A 16,045-nucleotide genomic window follows, 5' to 3' on the forward strand; every position below is an offset into this window, starting at 1 on the left:
TCTCTGTCTACCGGGCCATTTTCGTTCCTACCCTCACCTATGGTCATGAAGGATGGGTCATGACCGAAAGAACGAGATCGCGGATACAAGCGGCCGAGATGGGTTTTCTCCGCAGGGTGGCTGGTGTCTCCCTTAGGGATAAGGTGAGAAGTTCGGTCATCAGGGAGGGACTCGGTGTTGAGCCGCTCCTCCTTCGCGTCGAAAGGAGCCAGTTGAGGTGGTTCGGGCACCTAGTTAGGATGCCACCTGGGCGCCTCCCTAGGGAGGTGTTTCAGGCACGTCCAGCTGGGAAGAGACCAAGGGGTAGACCTAGGACCAGGTGGAGGGCCTTGGGATCCCCCAGTCAGAGCTGGTTGATGTCGCCAGGGAAAAGAAAGTTTGGGGCTCTCTGCTGGAACTGCTACCCCCGCGACCCGACCACGGATAAGTGGGAGAAGATTGATGGATGGATGGATGGATGGTGCTTTCGTGTTATCGGCTGAATCTTTATGTATTGATTAGATCACGTTACTCTGATGATAGTGTTCAAGACAGCCTATATGTCTGAACTCGATCCTTAGAGTAATGTGTTACGGAGCCTTCTCTTCAATATTGTTTCCACATAACGAGCATTTTGTGCTGCTCTTTTCCAATGTGGAAGCAGAATGTGTGAAAGCATACAGCACGATGCAGGGTGTGTCTCTAGACATCTTTAGACTGGAATAGTATGAGGTGTGACTTGTGCCAAAGAACAGATAACTAAGCTAACTGAGCGGAGCACTGACGTGTCAACGTACGCCAGCTCTCCATTCATTTTGAATGGGTTGACGTAGAATACAGGCGACGTCACTACGATGTCAGGTTGTAGCATGTTTCGATTGCCAGTTTGTGGCTTGTATGTCTTGTGAATGCAGCGCTGGCATAATATGATGTGGCCTGCTGACATGGCCTCTAATAAACACACAGGACTAAAATAATACGTGTTTAATTCAGCCCAGATGCGGTGACTGCAGGCCAAATCCATTAATGCGGCATATATTTGTGAAGTTGTTCAAAGTTGCACCGGTATGAGGCGCAGTGAGAACCTAACACCTGTCCGACTAGCGAATGGGCACATTTCAATTTCAGGAGAATAATGAAGATGTGATTGGTTGTTCCACTCTCCGCGCGCTGCTGTTTACATTAGTATGGACTGGACCGACTGAAACTGACGGTCAGGTTAATTATTGTGGAAGGATGGACCCCCATCCTGCAACAAAAAGGCAGCGAAATGTGCTAAAATCACTGATTTATTCAGAACCCCCGTATGGTATATAGCAGGGGTGGGGAACCTCCGGCCCCCGGGCCGTATACGGCCCGCGAGACAATTTGATAAGGCCCTCGAGGTAACTCGCGCAAAAAAAAAAAGAAGAAATCTAGACCGCAAAATAATTAAACAAGCGAGTGCCTGTTTTTCCTGGCCAAGGTCAGGGTCCTTGAACACAACACGAGCCTAACGTGTCATCACGTGGTATATCTCTCGTCCGACAGGGGTTTAGAGCTGCCGGAGAGCACCAGGACGTCGCTCCGGGCCGGGACATCACAAATGTCAGTACCCATAAGGAGCCGTACACATGCCGCAGTTTTTTGCGTGGCTGTGTCTTTAGTTGAAAGCCCAGTGGCGATCTATTCATCTGTCATACTGATCATACAGTCAATAACATAATAAGGCAAAGTTCACGGCATGGTAGAGGACGATCGACACGATTGTCTGCTCAGTGAGTTCGTTCTTTGGCACAAATCACACCTCATAAGTGAGTTCGTTCTTTGGCACAAATCACACCTCATAGGTTAGCGGGGCCCAGTACGTGAACTCGCCTCGCAGGTGCACACGCCAGGATAGAGGACATCAGACTCCAGAGAAAATTTGCTCGAGTCCAAGTCGGAGCGTCAATGTACAAGTCGAATCCGAGTCATCATGGGGGGGAACAATTCACGAGTCCGAGTCCAAGTCTGCATACGCGATAATTCACGAGTCCGAGTCCAAGTCATCGTGCGCGAGAATTCACGAGTCCAAGTCCGAGTCGAGTCACGAGTCCTGAAAATCGGCACTCAAGTCCTATTCGAGTCCGAGTCCAGGACTCGAGTACTCCATCTCTGGAATGCGTACATTAACAGGTTTATGATATCACTGCCCCGTCTAAGACACAATCTGACTTTAACTACATTTGACTCGAGTGTTTCCTCAACTTAATGTGTTGCTTAAAGATCAAATGCAAAGTTTTTTTTATAATTGCCAGTAAAATCGAAATCATATAGCTACAACACTATCTAAGATATTGCAGTATTAAAATCGGAGATAATATGCGTCTGGCAATGCGCAATATTTATTTTGTTCAACCCCCAACACCAAGTCCAACGATTTATTTTCTCAGCCGCTCCTCCGCAAGATGGCGTCGCGTGACGTCACAGTGGCCAAACAAACAAACCTTGGCTTATCGCTCACAGCTGCTTCCGCCGATAGTACAACTTAGTTTCGTTATCATGTCTGATTCTGAGTAGACTATAGACTAAAAGCTTTAGGAATCCAAACTATAACATATAATAAGTACCCTGTATCAAGATTGATGCAAAACAAGTGAAATTTGACCTTTTTAGAGAGGTTTAGAAAAATAAAGTCCAGGCGGACTCACCACTGGGTAATTTGGGAACCATCACAACCAAACACAATGCTAACAGTGAGACACTGAATTAGCCCCGAGCGAATGCTAACCTATTACTGCACCGAAATCACTCCTAGCTCCCTTATTACTTATCCTAGCTCCACATCCAACACATTGTTTATGATCGTAAAGACACAGAATCTAACGGTGCCCACCTCTATAAGCACCCACTCGGCTGAAAGAAATGAAAGCATGGCGGAGGGCTTTTTTGATGCATAGGCCTAATGAAGTGGTTAGAAGAATGTTGGGTTTTCTAAGTGCTCACAGTCACTTTTAATTGCGCGGGGGGCATTTTAATTGGGCCAGGAGGAATAATAGTGGATTTAATCCCTATCATAATGCATATTGTTCACACTTTTCCGTTATGAGTGGAGGAGCGATGAATGAGCTGCAGATAAACTACAATGCTAACAGTGAATTAGCCCCGAGCGAAAAATGCTAACCTATTACTGCACCAAAATCACTCCTAGCGCCCTTATTACTTATCCGAGCTCCACATCCAACACATTGTTTATGATCGTAAAGACACAGAATCTAACGGTGCCCACCTCTATAAGCAATAAAACTGCAATTCCGTTATCTGCGTTATCTGCTGTGCTCCGTGCGCTTTGAAATCTAATCAAAAGTTGTGGTAACACTTTATATTAAGGTACACAAATTAACCATCAACTAGTTGCTAATTAACATGCATATTAGCAGTATATTGGCTCTTTATTAGTCATTATAAAACACTTATTAATGCCTTATTCTACATGACCATATTCTACAAGTAATAAGCTATTAGTTGAGAGTTTTTCCTCAATAACCCTCCAATTAGTGCTTATTCATTGCAAGTAAGGAAGTTGTTGTACATGAGTTTGGGTCTTAATATGCTCTGCTCAATATGGGCCTAATAAGGCAGTAGTAGCACAAGAATAGTAATTCTCCCTTAATAACACTTAACAAATATGATCTGCTCTCATGTAAGAAGACATGAAACTACAAGTGTTAATTGTGTCTAAATAACTCAAAATTAGCTATTTATATCTAAGAACATGTTCCCTATTCTAAAGTGAAGTCTTGTTCATAACCAATAAGCTATTAGTTTGACTTTAATTGACCTGAACAGGTTCCCTATTCTAAAGTTGCCTCCTCTTCACACTTTGTAAATACATTATAGCACACAACTACTGAAATTAACCTCAACAGCACATGAACAAAGTAGGCTCACGTTGAAATATCTGTTTTATTCAAATGTGACCACTTAAGAGAGGTTCAGACACATCACAAACATTTAATTAAAGTGTCTCCAAGGCTCACAACACACCTGTACTTTTTAATACAAATAGATAGGTAAATATAAAAGCTGAACTTGCTCTTGAGGGTACTACTAAACTCACATTTAAATATACAACTCTTCCAGTACACCTTATCTAAACCGATAAAACCAGCCCTTTAATACTTCATCAGCAAGGGAAGAAGCTTGCCTTTGGCTTTCATGTCCTCTATTTTGGCCTTTTTATCGACTGTAACATTTGTTGCACACTTCTTGGCAAATGAAAGCAGGGTGTCTATTGCAGGATCAAACTTGAGGGTCTCGAATGTGTCTGGGTCCACAATCTTGAGGTCTGCAATTGGAGCAGTCATCTTTATGGTTCCCCGATCCACATTATTTCTCCTGAAGGCTTCAGACATTGTGCGAACATGTCCGAAGGTTTTCAGGACCTTTTATACCTATGGACAACCTCCGCTGGCCCTTTGACTGGAAAAAAACAAACAAACAAATACACAAGGGATGAGTACACAGACTAATAATTCTGTCCAACAGATGGCGGCTAATATGGCCGAAACAACTGACATTTCTCTTTAAAAAATAACTATAAAGCATACTCTAGGGATGGCAACATCTGCTTATCTGATCTTTATCATTATTACTTTTCATGATATTTAGTTGTTCACCTCTCATATGAGCTCGCCCAGGCACAGCCACATCTGGAGATGCAGGATTCCGTGTGTTACGTTGCTTCTTTTTTGGGATGACAACATCACTGTCTGAGGAATCACTGAGGTCTGCAGGACTTTGGGAAGTGTCATCTTCGGACATGCTGACATCCTCTTCCAAAGTAGGGACTTTTGATTGAGCTTAAATTCAACGGATGACAGATGACACACTGATCAGCTTGTTATGAGGAGATACATAACATCACACCTTCTATAACAATTGAATACAAATGTGCAGTTTCTTCTCGAATCACTCACTTGATTTCTTCTTCAACCCCAAGACTTGCTCACGTAAGAAATTGCGCTCTCCTTCAAGATCTTTTATCTTGCCATTCGATCTTGGCCTCTAGGAATTCCAATCTTGAGATTGATCCTTAAAAAACAAAAGGACAGTTTGAGAGAAGATTACAATAAAGATTATGATACAGTATTGAGTAACAGGAAACGTATTGGAGAGACAGAGAGAGGGATGGCGAGCAACAAAGGTCATGGGCCAGATCGAACACAGATGATTGCGATTATGGTTTGTGCCTTAACTTGATGAACCTCAAGGATTTTAAAACCATAAAGTAGCAGCCGATAAAGTAAAAAATGTATACAATTATCCACTTCCCGTCTCCCACAAGAGACAACAGATAATATGTGGTTTCCCTAGTCAACATCGGCCATGTCAGTTACAGTGTACTGCTTATCATCACCACTGTGCGTCATATTAATGATCAGATATTAATTAAATTACAAGTATTTATTTGCAGCTCCAAATCGCAACTTTTCCTATAGAGCAGGTCAAGACTGTACTCTTACAGTTTACAGAGACCCAACTTTTACCCACATGAGCATGCACAGTGGTAAGGAAAAACTACACTTTTTATGTATTAGTGATCACTATGTTGTGAATATGTAAATGTATCATTGAGTGGCCAAACATGAACATGGAGGCGATGTGTGCTTTTATTCTATAAAGCACAATATAACAGCAACATTTATTTTCATGTTGGGTTCTCTTTTAAGCTTACATTTGTCCTTGGAAGGCTACTGAAGTAAATTGTCTCTAACCTATACAGTCTCAGAATTTTGATGAGCTGTTTATTTTTTACCATAACTTAAGGAGGTGCATGTTCTAAATCTGGCAACAATTTCCATCTCAGGATGAACGAGCCATATAGTTTAATGTTTATAAACTACCAACACAAAGAATCAATGCAAGAAAAAAAAAATCACCTGATCCAAGGCTGGTACTGCAACTTGGGGCCAAGCTTTCTGTATCTTCAGGACCTATAGCATAAGAACAATAAACTCACAAAATTAATAGGGGACATGAATGTTAAAATCAAGTTTGACAAGGAAATCATTTAAGTTGTACTTCTTAGTTAAGGGATATACAATTTACCATCTAGATCCTCTTTGATCAACTCCATCCTTGACTCCTCTTTTGGGACCTGATTCTTCTTCTTTGCCTTAGGCTAGGGCTGTGCAATTAATCGTATTTTAATCGCGATTACGATTATGGCTTGCGACGATTATGAAAACGGCATAATTGACAAAATACGATTATTTTGCTGGGTGCACTTTCGCCCCTCCCTAAAAGCCCACTCGGCCACGTGGGAGTGACATGTGTTGTGAGTGTTCAGCGCGAGCGAAGGTGTCAGAACAAGAGCAACTCGTTAAAAAGAAGGGTAAAACTATTTCCACTATTTGCAAGTACTTTGGCTTTCAGGAGTCCGACGTGGAGCAAAAGAAAGTCCAGTGCAGGATTTGTTACCAGGTTGTGTTGGCACCACACGCTAACACAACCAATCTCTTTATTCATCTGAAATACAACCACAAAGTGCAATACGACCAGGCAATAATACAACAAAAAGCAGATGCCCGCTCGACTTCATCCACCACATCATCACAGTCATCGATTCAGGACGCATTGTACAGAGCAACGGCCTACGCGACGAGCTCGCAGAGACACAGAGATATTACAGGTGCCATTACATTTCACATCGCTAAAGATATGTGCCCAGTTAGCACTGTTAGCAACCAGGGCTTTAAGCAACTTGTCAACACGTTGGACAAGCGTTACGCGATGCCGTCTCGGTATTATTTCAGCAGGTCTGCGCTGCCTGCACTATACTGTATGACAAATGCAGTGGGGAAGTTGAGAGAGATGTGGCTTCAGCTGACTACTTTGCTACCACAACATACCTATGGTCTAGCCCAGGGGTGCCCAACCAGTCGATCGCGAGATGTGTCTAAAAATAGAACAACAATATTCTGTTTTATCGTTAATGTCCTGTAACATAATCTTCCTGTGCCAGAATAATGCACTTGAACGCATCACGTCACCCCTGTGTCGGGGCGTGGCTGAGGGTCTTCAGTACAGGTGGCAATATTGTCACCTGCCTGCGCTCATCTCTGAAACCAGACCATGTAAACAGGCTGTTGTTTCTTGCAAAAAATCTTTAAGAGATGACACGAGCAGCCCTACCAGCATTTGCCATGGTGGCCTAAACATTTTTATTTGGTCTTAAATTGTAGTTCAACATTTATTTCCTGTTACTTCTGGACCATGACGGTGGGCCAGCCTTCAACGTTTAACTGAGTGGAATAATGAATATGTTTTACCAAAATGTTGGCTATATGTTAAGGAGTTTTCAGTAGGTTGTGACAGTGCACTGCATCATATTTGATTTAATTTATTTTTGGTCTAATTTATTTTTATTTATCATATTAATAATATATGTTTAGTATGGTTTTGGAAGTGCGCTCCAACATATTTGTTGATCTTGTTTATTGGTAAAATATTATTTGTTTTAAAGTTCAATGAATAATCGTCAAAATAATCGTGATATCAATTATTCACCCAAATAATCGTGATTATGATTTTTGCCATAATCACACAGCCCTACCTTAGGCTGTAAAAACAATAAGAATAAAGCTATTAAATATTGTGTAAAAGGCTGAATATGTACATTGGATAACAGTTACAGTGCACAAACATGAGTCTAAAAGGCAGCGAGCTGGCCAAATGAAAGCGACTGACCCGGGGGTTAAACCAAGTAAAGATAACCACGAGCCTTCGCGCCAGTTGTTGGCTAGCTAGCAAGCGGGGCTAATGTTGGCTGTGGTGATTAACTACAATGTTTAATCGGCTTGCAAGATAGCTATAATTTACTTTTGAAAAGCAATGGGTCCCTATTAATTTATGGACTAACAATAATGAACATTTGTGGTGACCACCTATTAATACACTGGGACATAATTCATACATGGAACTACAGTTGGGGCTATTGTTTCCACACGGACATATATGTGTTGTTATCTATATATGTTGTGTGCCCTCCTGGCTCTTTCTCTTGTCGTCCCGGGCTGCGACCCAACAACATCTACATTTCTGCTGCTCATTAAAGCCAGCTTTGTACCTCCATTGCACCGCCTCCGACTCCCTATCTCTCGGCACTACATTGGTGATCCCGACAGCGTCTTGGGAAGTTTCCGAGACGGACCCGAACACGGCAAAGGAAACCCAGGTTTCTTTCTCGAAATGCCGGGGATTTTTTGGAGTCGACCGTGGCTGCTACAGGCACGCGGACTGAGGCTCGGTGCGCGCCTCGCCGAATGGCTGGGGATGTTGCTCGTCATTCCCGCATCTGCCTTCCGACTACAGGGGGGACGATGCACGACCTGCTGGGTAGGGATGAACCCGATTGCTACCTCGTGGGGTTGTTTCTTCGGGGCGTGCGGCTGCACGTCCCAGCTGCGCTAGCTAACGACAACTAGCAGCTAACCACGTTGGCTAACTACGGCTAGCAGCTACCGGTGGCTGCCAGCTAACGGCAACAGCTAACGGCTATCGACCCTTTTGAGTTTTTGCTTTTTTTCTGGTGCCGGAGAGGAGGTTCGACCAGCCGGTTGACCTCAGGTGGACACTCTCACATTTTTCACCACCTCCACGGCGGTTCCAGACGCCACTCACGTTTTCATCGACGCCTGGGTGGTGCACTCCTGGACCCCGTCTCGCCTCGACGGTTTTGGACGTCGCCCATGCTGCCATCGGCCCGTGGGTGGCGCGCTCCGGAGCCTGTCTGGCCTCTCCTGCCTTCCGGGGATATCCAGACGCCACTCACGTTCATCGGCGCCTGGGTGGCGCACTCCTGGACCCCCTCTCGCCTCGACAGTTCCGGACGTCGCCCATGCTCCATCGGCCCATGGGTGGCGCGCTCCGGGACCCTGTCTGGCCTCTCCTGCTTCCCGGGGATGCCTCGACGCCTGCCGAGGACTTCGTGCCCGCCGCCGTTGCACGTCTGCCTGCGGCCGGGCAGCGCTCCTTCCTGCTGGGGACCACCGGGTTGTTGACGCCCGTCGCGACTCAGCGACCCGGCTTTCACCGACTGGCGGGTGATGACTTCATTCGCCACGACGCCTACTGCGGCCCCCTTCCGACGGCCCGTTCCATGGCCCGGTCCTCACCTGCGGCCCCACCCTCCTCGGCCCCTGTGGTGCTTCCTCCACGGACGCGAGGATTTTTTTGCCATGTTTGAATTATGGGGGGGCTTGTGTGGTGACCACCTATTAATACACTGGGACATAATTCATACATGGAACTACAGTTGGGGCTATTGTTTCCACACGGACATATATGTGTTGTTATCTATATATGTTGTGTGCCCTCCTGGCTCTTTCTCTTGTCGTCCCGGGCTGCGACCCAACAACATCTACATTTCTGCTGCTCATTAAAGCAAGCTTTGTACCTCCATTGCACCGCCTCCGACTCCCTATCTCTCGGCACTACACATTATACGAATTATACAGCCAAGTAGTGGGTAGGTTACATGACGATATTGAGCTAACGCGGCCAACAACGTGAGTTGGTAATAATGACTTTATTAAGCACACAATTCAAAGAGGTCCAGAGTGCACATGAAAGAGAGCATTTTCAACAAATACAATACAATGAATACAAAAATAAGAAAGCAAGCACGTAACTTACCATTGTCGATGCACAACATTTCCAATGTCCCTCTTCAAGCTCCAAGGCAAGTGGAAAAGGCCAAAAGCTAGCAGGCAGTTTATTTTTGCTGATTGGACGGGGATTTAATATGATAGTGAATGATTGGATGAATTTGCCGTTTGCAACCTGTCAGGTGACTCCCGTTCCCCTCTACGTTACTGCACTGTCAAACTTAAACTACGCCACAACTTATCCTAAAACACATGTTTACACAATATCAGAGTCAAACCGCTGCAACAAAATCCATACATTTAAACGTCTTGGCCAAACGAATGCATGTAGTTGAAAAACCAGGGGTGGACAGAGAGCGGGGACAGAGAGCACTCTCATGCACTGTCAACGGGTGGGGGGGGGGGGGGGGGGGGGGACATGCTCGTGAACTGTTAATAAGGTCCCATGGGTCCGAAGTAAATGGGCGGGACTTCGCCTCCGGAGCTTCGCTGTTAGCGGAAGTAACCGGCGGATAGACAGATGAGAACATGGATTGGTGGATCACTTTGTCAATCATTATTCTCCCAAAGGGTAAGTCCCGCCTATTTCATTTATTCTCCCTCGCTGTGGATTGTGGAGGTATGGCGCAATATTAATAGCTCAGAATGTAATATTATTTCAGATAATTTTACAAGTATGGTGTCACATTACACGTTTTTGAGGCGAATCCATTTTAGACAGAGCCCCAAGGAAAACCTTAAGTTCAACCACTGGTTAATGAAAAAAGGCCTTCTTCGAAAATCAATGAAATGCCCCTCTTGTGCTCATGTCATGAAGTTGAAACGGCCTTATGCTAAAAAGGAGGCATCATGGTAAGTAATGCTAGAACACTTAGCCTGTGCTTCATTTATTAATTTTGGGCATATCATATTGTTAGCTCTGTAGCTGTAAGTTCATCTGAATGTTGGATGCAGACTTGTCACCTTTCAGAAATATTTACCATTTTGAATCTACATTATGTGACCTATGTGATTCATGCATATCTGATGGAAAATGATTATATAATTCATATTATTAAACCTAATTGTTTTTATTAGGAGGAATTATCAGCTAAATCTCACCTAGAAAGTCATAATTCAAATCACACTGCTGATAATTTATATGTGCATGTGGGCTACTTTTTAAGGTGGTAACACTACTAAATGCACTCAAATATCTTCCTTATTCAGTTAATTATTGTAAATTAAATTCTTCTTGTCAAGTATACCTAGAAATGTTGAATAACACAAAGGACTTGCGCCATATTCAATCCATGTCTTAGATGTATCAACACCTTACAAATCTAGACTTAATTTATCAGAATTCTATTCAACCAATTTGTTTAATCATCAGGATGTGCCGGGATTCATGTCACAAAGGGAAAACATATTCAAGATCCATCCGAAGTGGCTCCATGTTTGAGAATTCCCATGTGCGACTGCAAACATGGATGCATTTCATCTACAGGTGAGTGGTTCTAAATCATTCATGAAATGTGTATATATGGAAATGTACTGTACACCCATGACCACTTCAAAATTGGTTTTAACCTCCCCTCCTAACTAACTGGATTGTTTACAGATTTGCCCAAGGCCTTCGATTGCGACAAGTGGACATGCTGCAGGAAATAATTACTTGTAGCTCTGCAACTCTGACTAAGCTCGCAGACAAGCTGCGGAGAGTTTGTAAATCTGCCATGAGAAGAGTGAGAAGAAGAGGCCAGCAGACCATTGGAAGACGAAGTGAAGTTGTTATGATCGATGAAAGCAAATTTGGCCATAAAAGAAAGGTGTGTAAACTATGCAAACACTTTAAGATTGTTACCTTGATGTCCAAACAATACATAATTAAAACAAGTTTATTTCCTATGATCTTGCATAAGCCTGTCCTTAACAGAGCTACTTAATGTAGAGACACTATACATACTTTTAATACACAGAAAGTTAACATTTATTTTCACCATTTCTGCTGTACAACACTGTGTCTATCATAGACTATTATTGCTAATTATACATAAAGTAGTAGAGTGTATTGTAAATTGTAAAGCATTTTAACAACTGTTCTCAACATGCTCGAACAGTTCACTGCTGTGTGATTAATAATTGAAAACAAATGCATACAGTATTCCATGTAGAAATATACAATGGTAAGGCTCTAAGGAAAATATTTTAAAACATTTTTCATTTAAAGAAACTGCAGACAGAGCCATTTTAATGTAGTCATTCCAAGTGTATGTAAACCTCTTTTACCCATCCCACTGTTTGTGGCTCAGGTGGTTGTGCATTATTCTCCACAGCTCTATGTGGCCATAGGTTGCATTAATATACCATTTTTTCTCCCATGGAACAAAGAGAAGGATCATTTTTGTGTGTCAAAACTAAATACTGTAGTGGCCTTTTGTAAAATTGTGTCAGTATCCTTATCTATGAGAAATGACTGTTGCGTTTTGGAATAAGATATGCAGTTCAATTATGCCATAAAGGGAAATGTCACGTTATTCCTGCACCTCAGGACAGTTGAATATTTGTAAACATGCACTGCTCCATAATACTCTTGTCATTTTCAGTACAACAGAGGACGGACGAGCAACAGGAGTTCCTGGGTGTTCGGAATGCTTGGAATCAGAAATGACAGGAGAAGACCCATTCTCAAGATCGTGCGTCACCGCTCAGCCAGACATCTTATGCCTCTCATAAAGAAGCACATTAAGACCGGAAGCTCAGTCATTTCAGATGGATGGAGGTCTTATAGCCGGCTTCAGGACGAAGGTTATAATCACCTGACTGTCAACCATCAAGAATCTTTTGTTGACCCTGTTACAGGTGCACATACACAGAACGTAGAGAGATTTTGGGGTATTTGCAAGACAACTATCTGGAGACTTAGAGGAAATCGGACACAAAGTTCGTTAAAAGATCATTTGGATGTCATTGAGTGGACTTACTGGCGTGGAAAACATCACAGATATGGACCACTTGGAATGCTTTTGCATGACATTAGAAAAAAAGTGTGAAGCCTGTGAAAGGTAGCATATGTTGCAGATAGCAAATTTACACTGTCAGTGAAAAGCGATTGAACGATTAAAGACACTTTAAATGTTTGTGATGTGTCTGAACCTCTCTTAAGTGGTTACATTTGAATAAAACAGATATTTCAACGTGACCCTACTTTGTTCATGTGCTGTTGAGATTAATTTCAGTAGTTGTGTGCTATAATGTATTTACAAAGTGTGAAGAGGAGGCAACTTTAGAATAGGGAACCTGTTCTGGTCAATTAGAGTCAAACTAATAGCTTATTGGTTATGAACAAGACTTCATTTTAGAATAGGGAACATGTTCTTAGATATAAATACCTAATTTTGAGTTATTTAGACACAATTAACACTTGTAGTTTCATGTCTTGTTACATAAGAATAGATCATATTTGTTAAGTGTTATTAAGGAAGAATTACTATTCTTGTGCTCCTACTGCCTTATTAGGCCCATATTGAGCAGAGCATATTAAGACCCAAACTCATGTACAGCAACTTCCTTACTTGCAATGAATAAGCACTAATTAGAGGGTTATTGAGGAAAAACTCTCAACTAATGGCTTATTACTTGTAGAATATGGTCATGTAGAATAAGGCATTAATAAGTGTTTTATAATGACTAATAAAGAGCCAATATACTGCTAATATGCATGTTAATTAGCAACTAGTTGATGGTTAATTTGTGTACCTTAATATAAAGTGTTACCAAAGTTGTTTACCTCAATTCTTTGGCGTTTCTGCATCGCCCGGCTCTTTCGTTCTTTCAGTGGTTTCTTGTGCTGAAATATGGAGGGGACGGCTCCGGGTTTCAGCCTCCGACGTGCTATTAATGCTTCTCCACCAACAGACTTCATGATAGCAGGATCAACGTCGTATGCATCACACGCGAAGTGGTCAGAACACAACTTGCTCCATTTTGTCGGTTGCCATCCAACACGATTCACTAATAAAATCAATTTTTTGCGGATGATTTGGTCTTTGGGAAATGCATGTAAAACTCTCCCAGATCCCGCACCGTTCGTACAACAACAAGCTCAACAATAACCCATGTTAATTCAGTTTTCTTTTCGAAAAACTTGTGACCGAGACTGCCGAGTCGGGATATTTGGTCCAGAGACTGTTTGGCCACTATTACGTCACGCGCGCGGAGGCTGCTGGGAATTACATGTCAGAAATTCAGACGGCTTTGGGTCGAGTTTTGGATCAATAAAAAGCTTTTTTTTTGGGTGTATTATCTCGATTTAAATAAAATAAAAAATACAGGCAGTCTTAAAAACTAAATTTCTATAAAAATGTAGCATATTTGGAAGCTTTGCATTTGATCTTTAAAATAATACTTCTGCATACAGTAGGCCAGGGGTACTCAATACAAATCTTAAAGGTCCAAAATAAATGTTTCAATAAAACAAAGGTCCGTTTATTACGGTCATTCAAACTTTTAAACAATTGCAACAAGATTCTTAACACGAGGTTGCAAAAACAAAAATAATCTGTATGCAGCAGTTTTCATTGTTATTGTTTCTGTGCTTGACCCCTCAGAGTCGCAGTGTAAGAGCTGCACAGTTATGAATAAAGGCAGCTGCACCCTCTTTCATTCAGCATTCCCATTATTGCTTTATAAATGTCTTGCCCTCTTGTGTGTCCACTGAGGTTCGTCAGGCCCAACACATCTTCAACAAACTCCCCCTTTGCCTCATCATAACAACTCACAAACACCAGCAACTGAGCATTGTCAGTGGTGTCAGTGGACTCACCCACAGCTAAGGAAATGCACTGTGCATTTTTTATTCCATCACAAAGCTGATGCATCAAATCACCAGCCAGTATTTATGTTCTTCTGGTTGCTGTGCAATCTGAGAGGGGATTTGCTTGACCTGTTATTTCCTCTTTTTGTTTGCCTTCAACATGGTCTCCATCACTTCAGTCATGCATTCTTTTATACTGCAGTTATTATCCAGTGGAAAGTCCTTACCTACTGGCCTAGTTAAATCAAAGTGGTTACTTTTGTTTGGCTGGGCAGTGTAGTTTTAAACACCGTCTGATTTGACTTTCTCAGGACTTAAAACAGTTTTTTGGGGGCAGACCCCCTCAAAGAAAACAATATATTTACACACGTAAGGTCATCATCTTAATAGTTGTGTATGCTCATCCGTGAGCAGAGCATCAAGTTGACATGTCTATTACAGCTGAATGCGGCGATTACCATCTTGTTCAGCAAAACGCCTCACAAACGTATTAAGATCAACAGCTTTAGTGCGTTTTGATTCAATGCTGAGTACAGCCAAACTGACAGTCTCTTCTCTGTCATTGTAGACCGCAAATACCTCATTCCTTCAGTGCTTGGGTCCGAATGCTTCTCGTTTTGCGCCGTCCCGTTCAAATGAAATCGCCGCCAATCGTATGTCCACACTCGCGCCAGGACCGGGGGAGGGGTTACATGACATGCGTCTTGTGCTGCATTCACTTGCACTCGGACATTAGAGACTTTCTCTCATAAATGTCCGATGAGCCACAACCTTTCTTTCAAAACAAAGCTGCCAACCGGGGTGGCAGCTGGGGTGGCAAGGCCTATTTTTAGGGTGTCAGTTGCCACCCCGGTAGGTGAAACTAGGCTACTAGCTACAGTACAGATGGAACTAGATGAGCTGTTAACTCTAGCTCTAAATTCTTTTTTTTTTAAACTCTCGCTCTGACTCAGACAGGTTGAAAGAGACGAGACACACATTTTTCTCACCCGCATTTCGCGATGACCCGCCCTACTGTGCCTCTGATTCGCTGATTGTTTGGGGGAAAAAAATGCTGACGGGATGCTGAATGTGATTGGACCAATGTGTTGACAGACACACACAGACAGTGGAACAGGACATGCAGAGCGCTGTTTGCAGTCTATGGACATTGCGGATAATTTTGTCTCGTTGCGTTGTGGCGATGTCTCGCAGATAACACAGATAATACAGATAATACATATGAAAAGTATAATTTGCTCAGAGTCCAGAGACAGTTGTGGTTCGGTCCGGATCCGGACCAGAGTCCGGACTTTGAGGATGCCTGCAGTAGGCTATGTGACACTGTAAGTGTTGCACGGCCAGATACGGCTCAAGAAGCTGACTCAGATAAGGAAATATATGATATATTATGATGTGATATGAATGATAATGGGACACATCGACGTCTGCACTCACAGTGCCGTGGACTGTATGTAATGTTACTTTGATCCAGTTACTTATGTTGTGGCAGATATTTAATTAAGCTTTCTTAACGCTAATGTTATAATAGTCAGATTGCTCTGAAGATGGGAGGTGATGTTCTATTCATTTGCACGTTCACACAGTCAGTTGATTTTTGCCGGCCGTCTTTCCTGCGACGGCAGCTTTTCTGTATTTC

At 42.8% G+C, this 16,045-nt stretch overlaps 1 long non-coding RNA gene across 1 annotated transcript; it reads right to left on the reverse strand.

Moving 5' to 3' along the window:
- Positions 1–4,625: 4,625 nt before the first annotated feature.
- LOC117552844 lies at positions 4,626–5,924 on the reverse strand. Its single transcript, XR_004570039.1, has 3 exons — positions 5,883–5,924; positions 4,920–5,034; positions 4,626–4,802 (listed from the first exon to the last, which is right to left on the reverse strand). It is a non-coding gene; the product is annotated as an uncharacterized LOC117552844 (long non-coding RNA).
- Between the last annotated feature and the right edge of the window lie 10,121 nt (positions 5,925–16,045).

Source organism: Gymnodraco acuticeps, unplaced genomic scaffold, assembly GCF_902827175.1.
Source record: "Gymnodraco acuticeps unplaced genomic scaffold, fGymAcu1.1, whole genome shotgun sequence".
Lineage (NCBI taxonomy): Eukaryota > Metazoa > Chordata > Actinopteri > Perciformes > Bathydraconidae > Gymnodraco > Gymnodraco acuticeps.